We start from the raw sequence: 15263 nt of genomic DNA on the forward strand, positions 1-15263 counted from the left end.
AGGCTTTCTTTAACATATTCATTCATGGCCACAGTTTCTGGTCCGGACAATGCATATAACCTTCCCTTAGGCAAAGTGGCACCAGGAATTAGCTCAATAGCACAATCATAAGGCCGATGGGGAGGCAGAATGTCCGCATTGCCCTTGGAAAAAACATCAACAAAATCCTGGTATTCCACAGGAATGGGTGCGGGAATGACAGCAGCTATTCTGATGGGAAGCGTAATACATTCCTTATTACAGATGGTACCCCACTGTGAGATCTCCCCCGACTGCCAATCAATGATGGGATTATGAAAGGCCAGCCAAGGGTGACCCAGAACCACTGGAACTGCTGGGCAATGGGTAAGGAAAAATTCAATTTTTTCGGAATGAAGAGCTCCTACCGAAAATAGTACAGGAGGTGTACAGAGAGAAATATCCCCATTGGACAAGGGACTCCCATCTAAACCATGCATGGTGATACACCTACCCAAGGCTAACTGAGGAATACCTAAGGCCTTGGCCCACGTTAAGTCCATAAAGTTCCCTGCAGCTCCACTGTCAACAAAAGCCGACACCGAGGAACAGAGGCTGCCAAAGGAAACTTTAGCTGGGACTAACAGTGAATTATTTGAGGAGATAAGCTGCAGACCAAAGTGAACCCCCTCACAATTCACTTGGTCGAGGCGTTTCCCGACTTGTTCGGACAATTACGGGCAAAATGTCCCTTACTCCCACAGTACAAACAAAGACCAGAATTTTGCCTTCTGGTTCTTTCTTCAGGAGACAGTTCGGAGAGACCTATCTGCATGGGCTCCTCTAGGTCCACAGGAATGGAAAAGACACCAGGAGTAGACCCGACAGATGCTCCTTTTTCAGCCCTCCGCTCTCTGAGACGATGATCAATCTTAATAGAAAGCTCCATGAGTTTATCAAGAGTCTCAGGAGCGGGATACTGAAGGAGACTGTCTTTTATAGACTCAGATAAGCCGAGGCGAAACTGACTGCGCAGGGCTGGGTCATTCCATCCACAGTCGTTCGACCAACGGCGAAACTCCGTACAATAAATCTCTGCGGGATTCTTACCCTGTCTGAGAGCACGCAAATGACTCTCGGCGGATGCCTCTCTATCAGGGTCATCATACAATAGCCCTAAAGACCCCAGAAAGGCGTCTACAGACAACAATGCCGGATCGTCAGTTCTTAAACCAAAAGCCCAGGTCTGGGGATCCCCCTGAAGTAAAGAAATAATAATTCCGACCCGCTGAGATTCCGTACCTGAGGAGACTGGTCTTAAACGAAAATAAAGTTTACAAGACTCTTTAAAATTAAAAAACTGCTTTCTATCCCCAGAAAAACGGTCAGGCAAATGCATTTTTGGTTCAGGAACGACCCTCGGGGAAGTCCGTAACAGATCTTCCTGTGACCTCACCCGAAGGGATAGATCCTGAACCATCTGAGTAAGTTCTTGAATCTGACTAACTAGAAGCTGGCCAGGATTTGGCCCTACACCAGTGGGATTCATGAGGCCGACAAATCTTCCAAACTGAAATAAGGGAAAAATCAAACCCTGTTTAATTTTAAATTTTAGTCTGGCCGGTAATAATGTTATGATACCAGTACGTCTGACCAGGGGTGATCTTATGACGGAGGTCAGAGTACTGGAATGGAATGCTAGTTACGGGAGCAGGAAAGCCTAGTAACCCCTGGCGCCCTAACTCCGTTGTCTCGCCCGTGTTATCAGAAATCCCCTGCGAGACTATGGTTGCTTGAGCCCATGGCAGCCGCGTTTGAAGGGCGGATTATGTCTGCCCAACTCCGATGCCCCCTCAGGTCTTAATGGGAGACAAAGGGAAATCCGAGACAGGGTGATAACAAGGGGCCCTCTGACTAAGCAACCAGGCCAGGGGCTACAAGCTAACTAACTTAAACCAGAAGTATGTGCGGACAAACCGCCAGGGAAAAGGACAACCAAAAATCCACGAATCCGTAACTCCTATCCAGCACCGCTGGATACCAGAGTGGATTTGTGGGAGCGGAATCCTCCGCAAAAGCTCCGAAACACAATATAACCAAATAATAAATAGTAAGCGGTCAAGCCGCAACACACGGCTACGCCGCGACTCACGAACACCACAGGATGTTAAATGTGCTCGGTCAGGACTCCAGGAAAAGATGACAACTTCCGAGTATTGGACCACTGAGGACAGGAACGACCGGATAGACAGGACTGGAAAACTCTCTGCAACAGACACAGCAAACAGGAAGCTATTACCGGCGTCTGTGAGAAGTCCAGAGAGTGCTTTTAACTGGGAGCTCTCCAATCAGGAGCCAGACAGGGTAATTAACAATCATGCCGTGCAGCTGCATGCTGCACGGCCAGGATACCAATGAGGTGATTAATCTAGACCCAGCAACGGGGAACGCGGTCCGACAGTGGCGTCCCCGTTGCTAGGGTCTGAGCGGCTCCGTGCGCCCGGCGTCTAGCGTTGCTAGGGAGCCGGCGGCTGTCCGCATGCGGCGTCCCTAGTTGCTAGGCGCCGGGCCGAACTGACGGGCGGACCCTCGGCGCCTAACACTCCTATTATAAGTTGAATGATTGTAAAACAGAGGCGCTTCCGCTTAGTTTCCTTCCTATTCTTCTACAATCCTTGAGAGCCCACTATACATATGTCGAGCCTCAAATACTTGGGGGTACCGATCACCCCATGAATGGCTGATCTAATTTCAGCTAATTATCCCCCACTTTTACGTAAAATTAAATTTTTGATTACAGAATGGATAATGCAACATGTGTCTTGGATTGGACGCATTGCGGCTATGAAAATTATGATTCTGCCCAAGTTACTTTATTTATTTAGAAATATCCCTATCTTACTTCCTGATCACTCATTGACTAACTTTAATTCTCTTTTTATTAAATATATACGGTAGGGTAAGAAATTGACGCTAGTGCGAAAAATAATGTCCCTTCCCAAGTCAGAGGGAGGCTTGGTGTTCCCTGATTTGTGGTCTTATCCGCTAGCTTGTGTCCTTGCCCAGGTAGGAGCATGGATCAGTGAAGATTATCCCAAGTCTTGGGTCCATCTGGAGCGAGGGTTACTATCCCCGTTCCCTTTGAAGGTTGTGCTGTGGCTTCCAGCAAATGAAGAGAAGCATGTGGCCACTAGAAAATGAAACAGATGGTGACTCGATGGCAAATATGATAACCCTAAATGGGGGGACCAGACATGTGCAACACATAAACTAAGAAATACCATAACATGGGTGATCTCTTACTCAATGGTGAGTACATATAATACCCTAAATAGGGGGGCCAACCATGTGGTAGTGTTGATCACAACCAGTACCAAAAACCTTAAGTCAATAAATATTATGAATAACTTGTAAGCCACATGTCTGCTGGTTCATAGGGGTTATAAGAATGAGTTATATTGATATAGGAAAATTAGATAAAGATAGTGAATCTGCTGTCAATTGTTAGGCACAGAGCATACCAATGCCTCACACCTCTACTAAACTCAGTCTTCCTGGGGGGTCACCCATCCCAGTACTGACCAAGCCCAACACTGCTTTGCTTCCAAGATTGGACGGAATCAGGCGTTTACAGTGTGGTATGATAATAGGGGTACCAATGCCCCTATTGCTCTGGGATCACTGATGAGAGTTCACATAAAAAAAGGGAGAGAAGGGAAGAGATAAGGATTCATGAATGAATTAAAGTGGAGACAAAAACAAAAAGGGGTGGGTATAAGGAAATTAGATGGATCTGCTACCAGGGTTAGACAAAGGTATGCGGGGTGAACCACCCATGGACATTTGAATCGCTGGTGAGAGTCCAGAAAAAGAGGACTAGTACCTAGAAAAAGATTATGTGACAGATGTCCAAAAAAGGAAAAATCAGAATGCTGTACTCCAATAGTCACAACTGGTAAAATTCAGAGAGACAACTGATGTGTGGTATCAAATAAAACAATTATACCATAAGTATATAAATATTCCAGGTTCACCTACTAGGGGTGAAAAAGTGAAAGAGTGCATAGGGTTAACAGCAAAAAGCTGAACAAGATATTTATGTATGTGTCATACAGTGCTGGATGGAAAAAATGTGTAGCTAAACCCCACAGCCGATTCCTACTGTTGAAACAATGTAAAACATTGTATAGGTTTTACTAACAAGTTAGTATCAAGGTTCCACAGATTGTGCTGCCTGACAAGTGCTGATGGGCTACACAGAGATACCGTCTGATCACTAATATATATGGTCTAGAAAATAAAATATCTTTATATTCTGCCAGACATGGAGGTTAAACAAAGTAGCACAATGGCTGCAGTGTAGGTAGGAGGGAATCAAAATATACCGTATAGTCCCCAATTAGTAGAGCGTGCAGCGGTGCCTTAATGTTATTTCCCCCAGTCCACAATGGAGACAAATGGGGGCTGGCAGCAGCAAGATGGGCAGGAACTGGTGGAACCCCTGGTGCGGCTGATACAGCATGAGCCCGTGGTCCGTATCAGCAGATGACAAGTTTGACGAAGGTGCGGCTGGCTGGAGCGGGCGGAAGAACGGACAGAAGACGCGTTTCACCCTCACTCGGGCTTGATCACTTCCTGTGCTGTTTTACAAACTTCTCCACTGTTTGTATTTAACACCTGCTCATCTACATGCCATGCAACCATCTACCTCTAATCAATGTTGGTGAAATTGTGGCATTATGGGAACTTTGTTCCATAGCTTTTGGTCATGCCCCACAATCACTAATCTATGGAACTTAGTATTTATTCTAATCACAAGAGTCCTAGGATATACGGTGTCCCCTCATCCAAAGTTAGCTATTCTTCATGTATACTTTGGCGAACTTTCATCTAATGACCGATACTTGATGGGCCACATACTTATTGCAACTAAACTTCTGATAGCCCGTTACTGGCATACACCAACTCTCCCCGCTATTAAAGCTATCTAAAATATGATCCAATCCCACTATGATTTTGAAACAGCAGGGGCAACTTATTATTTTTCAGCTGCTTGTCCCTGGCTGCGTTAATTTTGTGGAGCAACTATTGGCAAGCGAGAGCCCATAGGCCAGATGTTATAACTTCCTCACCAATTATGAACCCATAATTGTATATTTCTTTATGTATGTGCGGGATCAAGCCAGCAACTTGACACTATTACATTATTATATTGTTATTCTGTATTTCCATGTGATTTTTTATCTTGGACCTGGACGCATTCTGTATGATTTATTGTTCAATTTGTGTGTACCTCCGGACCCCTTCCCCACATTCCCCTTTTCATTTTCTGTCCCGCCCCCTTTCCATTACTGTTAAAATTCCATAAAAATATAATATGAAAAAAAAATACTTTCAATTAGAGTGTAGTATTTCAGAAAATTATTTTCATGGCCTGCCGTCAGGTCTTGGCCTGCATTTGTGAAGGCTGCCTTTTCAGGATGTAATTTCAAATGTGCAGTTAGAACCGGAGTTGAAATTACATCTATCCCTTCTTCACAGGTAAAACCCATTTTAACGTTTATATATCTGAGTTTTCTGTCTCTCTCTGACTACACTTTAAACATCCCAAGAAAGTTTGTCTGCAACTGCAACTGTGATCCTATCTGCAATGCAACTTTGTTAATTAGATTGCTAAATATACTTATGGACACACCTCTCCTGTGTCAGCAGATATAGGGGTAAATTTACTAAGATGGGAGTTCTATTTAAGATGGGATGTTGCCCAAAGCAACCAAGTAGATTACAGGTATTATCTTCTAGAAGGTGCTAGATAAATGAGAAGTAGAATCTGATTGGTTGCCATGGTCAACATCCCATCTTAAATAGAAAATTAGTAAATTTACCCCATAGTGGTATTTAAGAGAATTATTGTCAAGGCCTGCAGTCAGGGCTTGGTCTGCATGTATGAAGGCTGCATTTTAAGGATGTCATTTCAAGGATGCACTTACTGTAGTACCAGAACTGAAATCCCATCTCTCCTTTCTTCACAGGTAAAAAAAAAAACATCCTCACATTTATATATCTCAGCTTTCCATCTCTCTCTGCTACATTTTTGAAATTCCAAGATAGTTTCTGCCTGCAACTGGGATCCTATCTGCAATGCAACACCCCCTCTGTTAATTAGATTGCTGAACATACGGATGGACACAACTCTCCCTGTGTAAGCTGATATAGGGGGAGATTCAATTGGGAGCAAGGTTTAGTAAGGTAAAAAACCTTGCTTACCTCACACAATTTTGGATTACCGCGGATATGCTTGCTCCCAAGACCCGCTGTATCCAATTAAAAACAATTGCCACTGTGTTTTCAGTGCTTAAAACTTTGCAGCATGTAAAAAAATAAAAATACAATTAAAAAACGATACTACCTGTCCAGGAGTCTCTGCTGCTCCTGTTGGTCTCCCATCCATCTTCTGAATGGGGCGAGGGCTTCTGAGAGTCCCAGGAGTTGCTGGACAAGCGCTACAGATGTCCTCCCGGTGACAGTATTTTTTTTGGGGGGGGTGGGGTCACGCACACACAGGACACTCATACTCACGGCTCCTGCAGAAGGCCTGGCTTCACTGAGCTGGGAAAGACACTGGATACACACTGGAAATGCTGGGAACCAGATCTCCACAAAAGGCAGATTGAGCCTGGGAGTAGCTAAACAGTGACGATACTCAGGCGCCGGAGCTTTGCCCAGCGTCTCCTTTTGAACTTCCCGCTCAGTTCCTATTATCCGCTGCGGCCACGTGATGGCTGACATTCATCTTTGGCTTTCTACCGACATGTGACAGCCGGGGACAATGGTGGCACCCACGGGTCGAGCAGCAGGGACACCTCCGACGCCTGTCTGCTGAGTCCAGCGGCCCCCAGACACGGCCCAGCAATGGAGCACACAGCGGAGGGGTTAGTGCGCCGGCCGCCGCTGTCTTTCTGTGACAGTAGTTATGTTAATAAGTTTAACTAACAACTATAATTTGCTATATTTCTAAAATATGTTCTTTTTTAAATGTTATATCCTAGGATATTTATTTTGGTTAGGAATTTATCTAATCCATTTTTAATCATATTGACTGAGGGGGTAATTCTGACCTGATCGCTAGGCTGCGTTTTCGTACAACCTGCGATCAGGTCTTAACTGCGCATGCATATGCACTGCAATGCGCAGGTGCGTCGCACGGGTACAAAATGGATGGCCGCTAAGCAATGGCTTTGTGCGAAGAATGCATTTGCACGGGCGATTGCAAGGAGATTGACAGGAAGAGGGCGTTAGTGAGTGGGAACTGACCATTTTCAGGGAGTGGTTGGAAAAATGCAGGCGTGTCCAAGCATTTGCAGGGAGGGTTCCTGACGTCAATTCCGGTCCCGGACAGGCTGAAGTGATCGCAGCGGCTGAGTAAGTCCTGGGCTGTGCAGAGACTGTACAAGATCTGTTTGTACAGCTATGCTACACATGCGTTCACACACTTGCACAGCTAAAATACACTCCCCCAGTAGGCGGTGACTATCTGATCGCAGCAGTGCAAAAATCGCCTGCTAGAGATCAGGTCTGAATTAGGCCCTGAGTCCACTAATATTACCTTCTCTGGCAGAGAATTCCAAATCCTTACTGCCCTTACTGTGAAGAATCCTTTCCTGCGTTGGGTATGAAATTTTCTCTCCTCTAACCTCAGAGGGTGTCGGCGTGTTCTGTGTAGAGGTTTTTTAATAAACAAATCGCCTGATAGCTCTTTGTATTGTCCCGCTATAAATTTGTAAATATTAATAATGTCTCCTCTTAGATGCCTCTTTTCAAGTGTAAACATATCTAACCTAGCAAGCCTTTCCTCATAATCCAGTGCCTCTAACCCCTTAATCAATTTGGTGGCTTGCCTCTAAACCTTTTCAAGTTCCAAGATATCTTTTCTTTAGTGTGTCGCCCAGAACTGTACACAATATTCAAGGTGTGGCCTTACCATTGATACAGTAGTAGGATTACACTCTCATCCCTTGTCTCAATTCCCCATTTTATACATGCTAACACCTTATTTACCTTCTTTGCTGCACTTTGACATAGGGTACTGCTGCTTATTCTATTATCAATGAGTCCCCTTATACCATTTTCAACCTCTGTTTCCCCTACCTCTTCCCCATTCAATTTATAGGTTGCATGATTATTTGTAGTCCTAAAGTGCATTACTTTACATTTTTCTATATTGAACCTCATTCTCCATTTATCTGCCCACAATTCCAGTTTAAATAAGTCGTTCTGCAGAGACTCAACATCTTTGTCTGAATTAATTTACACAGTTTAGTATCATCTGCAAAAATAGACACTGCTAGGTCTTTACTAAATATGTGAAGCAGTAGAGGCCTGAGTACAGACCCTTGCGGTATTCCACTGAGTACTGAGGCCCAGTTGGAAAACATCCCATTTGCCACCACTCACTGTTCTCTATTATCCAGCCAGTTATTTACCCAAGTACAAATAGTGTTTCCTAAACCAAGATCTCTTAGTTTGTAAATCAGTCTTTTGTGTTGCACTGTGTCGAAGGCTTTAGCAAAGTCTAAATAGACTACATCCACTGCTTTTCCCTGATCTACGTTATCGCTAACTTTCTCATAGAAGTTAATGAAGTTAGTCTGACAAGAGCTATTCCTCACAAAACCATGCTGGTTCCTATTAATAACCTTGAAGATCTCCAAGAACTCCTGTATGCTATTCCTTTTTATACCTTCCAATATTTCCTCTACTATAGATGTCAAACTTACAGGTTTATAATTACCCGGATGAGTTTTAGTCCCCTTTTTAAATATTGGGACTACCTTCGCTTTACACCAGTCCTTTGGTACCAAGCCTGATGTAATTGAACCGTAGAAAATCAAATATAAAAGCTTTGCTAATTCCGAGTGAAGCTCCATAAGAATCCTTGGTTGAAGACCATCAGGACCCAGAGATTTATTTATCTTAATTTTATTTAGTCTCCCCCAGACTACTTCCTCATTTAACCAAGTACTTAGCAATGGGATGTTATAAAGGCTTTTGTTGTGCACTACTCCCACAAACTGGTACTCTCTAGTGCACAATTATGAAAAAAAAACAAAGTTCAATAATTCTGCCTAATCTTTGTCCTCGTTAGTGAAGATACCCAACTTGCCCTTTAATGGTCCTATGTTCTCCTTTATAACCTTTTACTCTTTATATACTTTTAAAACTTTTTATGGTTTGATTTACACTCCTTCGTGATTTGCTTTTCGTTTTCAATTTTAACAGCTCTGATTTCTTTTTTGCATTTTTTTTACACTCCTTGTAGTATTGGAATGATTCTGCCTTCCCGTCGGATTTAAACACTTTGAACACACGCCTCTTTTTATCCATTTGTTCCTTAACCTTCTTATTAAGCCACATTGGTTTGAATTTACTACTCCTATATTTGCTGCACATGGGAATGAACTTATGAATGTTCTTATTGATCAAAGTTTTGAAAGCCTTCCATATTTCAGATGGATCCTTACCATGAAACAAAGTTTCCCAATCATTATTCTTCAGTACTTGTTTTCAGCATGTTGAATATTGCTTTTCTAAAGTTGAAGGTCTTAGTTGGGCCCTTATAGTGTTGTTTTTGAAAACTAATATCGAATGTAACCATATCATGATCGCTATTTCCCAAGGTATTCCCTACTTCAGTATTTTATATAATCTGTACATTACTAATTAGTACCATATCCAGTATAGTCCTTCGTCTAGTTGGTTCCTCGATTACTTGAGACAAATAGTGATAGCATAGTTAAGAACCTGTTTCCCCTGGCTGTATCACCTGATTCGGTTTTCCAATTTATATCCAGATAGTTAAAATCCCCAATGATTAGGACCTCCCCCAGTCCTGCAGCTTTTTTGTTTGCTGCAAGAGTTGTAATTCTAAAGTTGATATCTCAACCCCGACTCCACATTACCACCAATCCCCTCGTAAATAACCTCCTTAAAATACAGTTTTAAAAATGGTTTAACATAAAGACATACACCTCCTCCCTTTTAGTTAGCCCTGTCTCTCCGGAGGAGAGTGAAACGCTTCAAGTTTACTAACCAATTATGAGAATCATCCCACCATGTCTTTATAATGCCTATGATGTCTATAGTGATGTTTCTAGCTATTAATATCTGGGGTAGAGTATTTTATCTAAAATGACTTCTGGAATACAAATAAGATTAAAGCAATATATACATTAACAAGTATCCCTATGCAACAGTTTCTGTTTTGGAATGTAGCCCTTTGGAATTACATGGTGAGGTAAACATAAAAATAAATAATTGTTAGGTTTTTAAAGTATTACATTTCTAATGTAAAAAGACAATAGTGATATTTGCAAAACTTGGGAAGTTCCAGCTGAGATAATCACTAGGTTATTCATTTACTTCTGTTTACGTAGAACCCCCAGGGACAAGTATCTTTTCTATAGAATATGTTTTTCTGGTAGCTGATTGGTTTATTGTATATTCTGTTGCTGAATATAAAGCACTCCAGACAGGGAGATTGAGAGGCAGAGAGAAGGACGAGAACTGTAACTACAGACTGCAGAGCAAGATGGGTGGAAACGTTGTCCTCTTCTTCCTGGCCTACTTGATTGGTTCCACTACAAGTAATCCTATACAGGTGAGAAACTGAGGTTAGTTTTACATTCAAATTAAAAACTGCTTAATTAAAGTAGGAGAAGTTAAACTATGAGTTTACAGTTTGCCCTGCTAATGTAAAATTAAATATTATTCTTAAAATTATAATAAAAGTGTACGGAAAAGCAGCACTGTTATTAGCCAGATTGGAAATGATAAATATAAACCTGCTAACAAAAGAGCCAAAGTTAATCACAAAATAATCACAAATATTAAAATAAAAAAAAATGTTTTTATAAAAATAAAAACTAATCAGATTAGTGTCACTCAGCACATACAGCAGAAGCACATGTATGGATGTGGTTATATCATGATGAAAAACTGAAATGCATATCCTGATGCTTTCAGACTGCCAGACATTATCATCAGTTTTTGAATCACGTAGGTTTTTATAATAAAAAAAACACAATTGCTTACAGTCTGAGGTAATCGTTGAGAAAAAAAAAAAGAAAATATAACAAACCTACTGACAGCACCAGGGCTCCTATTATGGAAAGTGTGGGGTAATATAATATTTTAAAAATAGATTAAGGTGTTAGTCTGGTGGTAGACATTTTGGTAGGTTGACGCAACACTGCAGCTTCATTGCTATGGTAGCCCTGGTCCAGACTAGTACCCAAAGAAGTTTTTTTTACAGTATGATAGGCCTTTAAGTCGAAATGGGGTGCACATTACCACTGCAATTATATATATTTACCAATGATGATGATGATGATGATAATGATGATGATGATCTTCAGCTTGGCTTTCTGTATCAGCCTCCAGTAACAACATGGCAGGCACATCTGTGGGAATCTGCAGGGCTGCATCTGACTGCTTTAGAACATTCCCTTAATAAACTCTAGCTGTGTGAGAATCTCCCTTCCCACACCCATGTTACCTTTCTTGTCATGAGAAAATCTATATTTAATATGTGTGCTGGTTTATTAATAACACATTTATATATGCCACACCAAGCAGCATAGGGCTCCCTTTGCACAAGATATGCCACACCAAGCAGCATAGGGCTCCCTTTGCACAAGATATGCCACACCAAGCAGCATAGGGCTCAATTTGCATCAATCCCATACTGTAGATGTTTATTATTATTATTATTATTATTATTATTATTATTACTACTAATAATATAATTAAAGTACACAACTTTGATGGTGTTGCCAGTGAAAAAGAAATGCACACAATTTAAAAAAATATTTATATTGCAGATTTTCCCAGACGACTATGGTAAGTTTAATTTTTTAATTTTAATTTCAAAAGCCTTTTCTTCCATATTCTCCTTAATACATGACCTTTGTCATTTTCCTCTCTCACCTCTTCTCTAATGCATACACATTAAACGATATATCACTCAAACACAAATCATATTGCTATATTGTACACATCAAAGTGTATACGGCTGACCGCATGCTACCACTGGCCGTTCCCTGTGTAATCCTGTTGGGAGTGTTGCACACTCAATAGGACAACCCAGGAAACAACGGCATGCATTTTAAATGTGGCAGGTAAGAAGACATTGTGCCATTGTTCACTTCATCATGCAGTTTTTACAGCGGTGCAATGTATCAGTACTTTTGATCTCAGGAAGTATTATCATCATATTTCCTCTTTCCCCTGGGTCATTGTCTTTTTTATGCCTTCTTTAATTGGTTCTCAGACTCAGCCCTCAGGACTCCAAACAGGTCATGTTTTCAACACCACCTAGCAGGTGCATAGGTATACTTATTACTCACTGGCACATTCTAAAAGATCCCTAGCCAAGCAGGTGAGATTCTGCACAGTCCTAATCCCTTAAATATTCTGTATTTTCATGGATATATTCTACCAACATATAGGGTGAGATTCAAATGATATATCACGCCCAATTTTCTTTCTAAAATGATCTCCGTTATCGCGCATATTGCGCCCATAGTAATCAGGTTTAGCTGTGTAAAGGGTTGGGTGCCTCGCTACTCCGGGGGTAGCAAGCTGAAATAATGATACAACATCCCTGAGGGCAGAAACAGAACAGGTGTGGAAAGGGGTGAAAAGAATTGAATCCCGCCCATAGTATGTATTCCTTTATATCGGGATATTTGTTTCCCTACCATTACCAAGATTGTGGTGTTCCAAAGAGTCAAAATGTAATAGTATAGGGAAAAAGAGAAAAGAAGACTCATTAACTGGGACTTTTCTTTATAATGTATTTGTATTAAAACATTTATTTATTTATTGGTATGCATTAAAAGGTGTCGTCACTTTCTTCCTCCCCCTCCCCCCCAAAAAAGGAAAAAAGTGACACCTTTAAATTAGAGATGGGAGGTCCGAGTCCTTGAAATCCAGACTGTTTCAAACATTGGGGACCCGAGTCATCTTCGCAGTGTTGGATTCTCGCAGGGCTTGGATTCTATATAAGTCTCCACGGCCAGGACTCAGGGACATTTCACACACGCTGGTGAAATCTGAACTTTATTCTGCTGTAGTAGCTGTTGGTTGTGCTGTAAATTTATAGGGATCACGCTGCTGAAAGCTGCTCTATAATCTGCTGTAGTAGCTGTAATTAAGGACTAGGACTCCGGACTCACAAATGGCTTAGCTGTGACTGTATTGAAGGCATGCTGCTGAAAGCTGCACTATACTCTGCTATAGTAGCTGTAATTAAGGAGTAAGACTCTGGTCTTACAAGTGGCTGTGCTGTGACTGTATAGTGGGCAAGCTGCACGCTGCTGAAAGCTGCACTATACTCTGCTGTAGTGGCTGTACTGAGACTCCGGACTCATAAGTGGCTGTGCTGTATAAAGTGACTCTGTATAGGGGGCACACTGCACGCTGCAGTATGCTGCACTCTACTTTGCTGTAAATTGTACAAGTTATTAGTGTTATGTTTTGCCCTTTGTTCACATGCATCTGTAAGCCCTGTGATCCACACAGTTCAAACGAAGCTGCAAGTTTAAAAATAGAAAAATCAAAAATATATATATTTTGTTTGTACTGGTTGGTGTTCTGTACTCAAGTGCACCTTGCTCGTGGTCTTCTATAAGCCCTGTGATCCAGTTCAAACCGAGCAGCAAGTTTAAAAATAGAAAAATAATAAATATATAATATATTTATTTTTTGTACTGGTTGGTGTGCTTTACTCAAATGCACTTTGGTCAAGTACAACTATAAGCCCTGTGAGCCATGCAGTGATTTGCAACTTGACAAATTGATAACTATCAGTTTAGAGAAGAGCAACCAAATACTAGTGCAGCAGTTGCTGCCACCAGTCATGATGATGATGCTAGTCCAGTAACATCATCTACTAAAGCCGATGCTCAAGGGTATAACAGGTCTATGTCAGGGCATCTAAAATAAAAAAAAATCCAATATACAGTGTTAAAGGAAAATACACCTCTTAGAAAAGGAAGGTTTGGTGCAGAAAAACATAATATTGCAAACATGCCATTCATCACACGCAGTGCCAAGGAAAGGCTCAATCCTTGGCCTTTATTTATGAGTGGTGGTTCTGCAACTGTCAGTGAGGCATCTTCTTCTGCCTCTCATGAAGATGCTAGACCTTTTCACTCAGAGTCTAGAAGAAGTGTAAAAAAATTGAAAACTGTGCGTTCAGAAACAGAAATGTCACAAATCCCTGAGGAGAGTCTAAGTGTATCCTTGAATGCTATGTGTGAGCCTTATATTTCTGATTCTTAGCTCACAGAGAAGCCACCATCCACCATTTTTGCTCTCTCTGCAAATGTGGTAATGAGCAGCAGAAGTATAGCTGATTACATAGAAATTATATTTACACAAATCCTGACAACATTCTTCAAACCATCTATGGCCTTTGTGGAACCACAGTAAGTAGAGTTAGGGACATTAAACATCTAGGAACCTTCACCCTGTTACGTCATTTGCAGCAAGCTCATGACAATTTTTTTATAACATCAAATACTGATGCTAAAAATGTAACAACAAGCAGTCCAGCATCAGCTAGCTCCCATCTCTCAACTAGATCCCAGCACCTGCAATCTCCACCACCAACATATTTATCCTCAATATCCTCAGTATTCATCAGCGGTAGTCCTGCATCAATTTGTTAAGGCTAGGTGACTCTTACCTATTCCAGGATTACTCAGAAGAATCCTTGAGCGATAGGCTTGCAGCTGCTGCTGCTGGATCTTCATCCTAGAAGTGAACCAAGAAGACTATTCGTAGTATTGGAAAAACTCAATTGACTGTGAAACAATCCTTTGCAAGGGGAAGCAAGTATGATAGCTCTCACCAAGTCACCCAGCGGATCACTGATGCCATGTTGGCTATACTAATTTTAGATCTGCTTCCAATATCAACCATTAATGCAGTGGGTTTTACACAGTTAGTTGAGGGTCTGTGTTCCAAATACCAAATTCCATCTTGGTTCCATTTAGGCCAAAAAGCCATTCCTCGGCTGTACAAGGACGTTAACATTTTTTACATTATTGACCTACAAAATGCCATTGTACCAACTGTCAACTAAACCACAGATATGTGGACAAGTGGTAGTGGGCAAACTAAAGATTATATGACAGTGAAAGCCTACTGAGTGGGTGCATTGCCTTCATCAGCAGCAGAAATAGTATCTAACAAACTATGTCAGATCATTCAGAGGCAGGCTACTCTGTGTATCACTGGAT

General features: G+C 41.5%; 1 pseudogene; it reads right to left on the reverse strand.

Moving 5' to 3' along the window:
• Positions 1-3491: 3491 nt before the first annotated feature.
• Positions 3492-3610, reverse strand: LOC134981562 (5S ribosomal RNA; annotated as a pseudogene).
• Between the last annotated feature and the right edge of the window lie 11653 nt (positions 3611-15263).

Source organism: Pseudophryne corroboree, chromosome 12, assembly GCF_028390025.1.
Source record: "Pseudophryne corroboree isolate aPseCor3 chromosome 12, aPseCor3.hap2, whole genome shotgun sequence".
NCBI lineage: Eukaryota > Metazoa > Chordata > Amphibia > Anura > Myobatrachidae > Pseudophryne > Pseudophryne corroboree.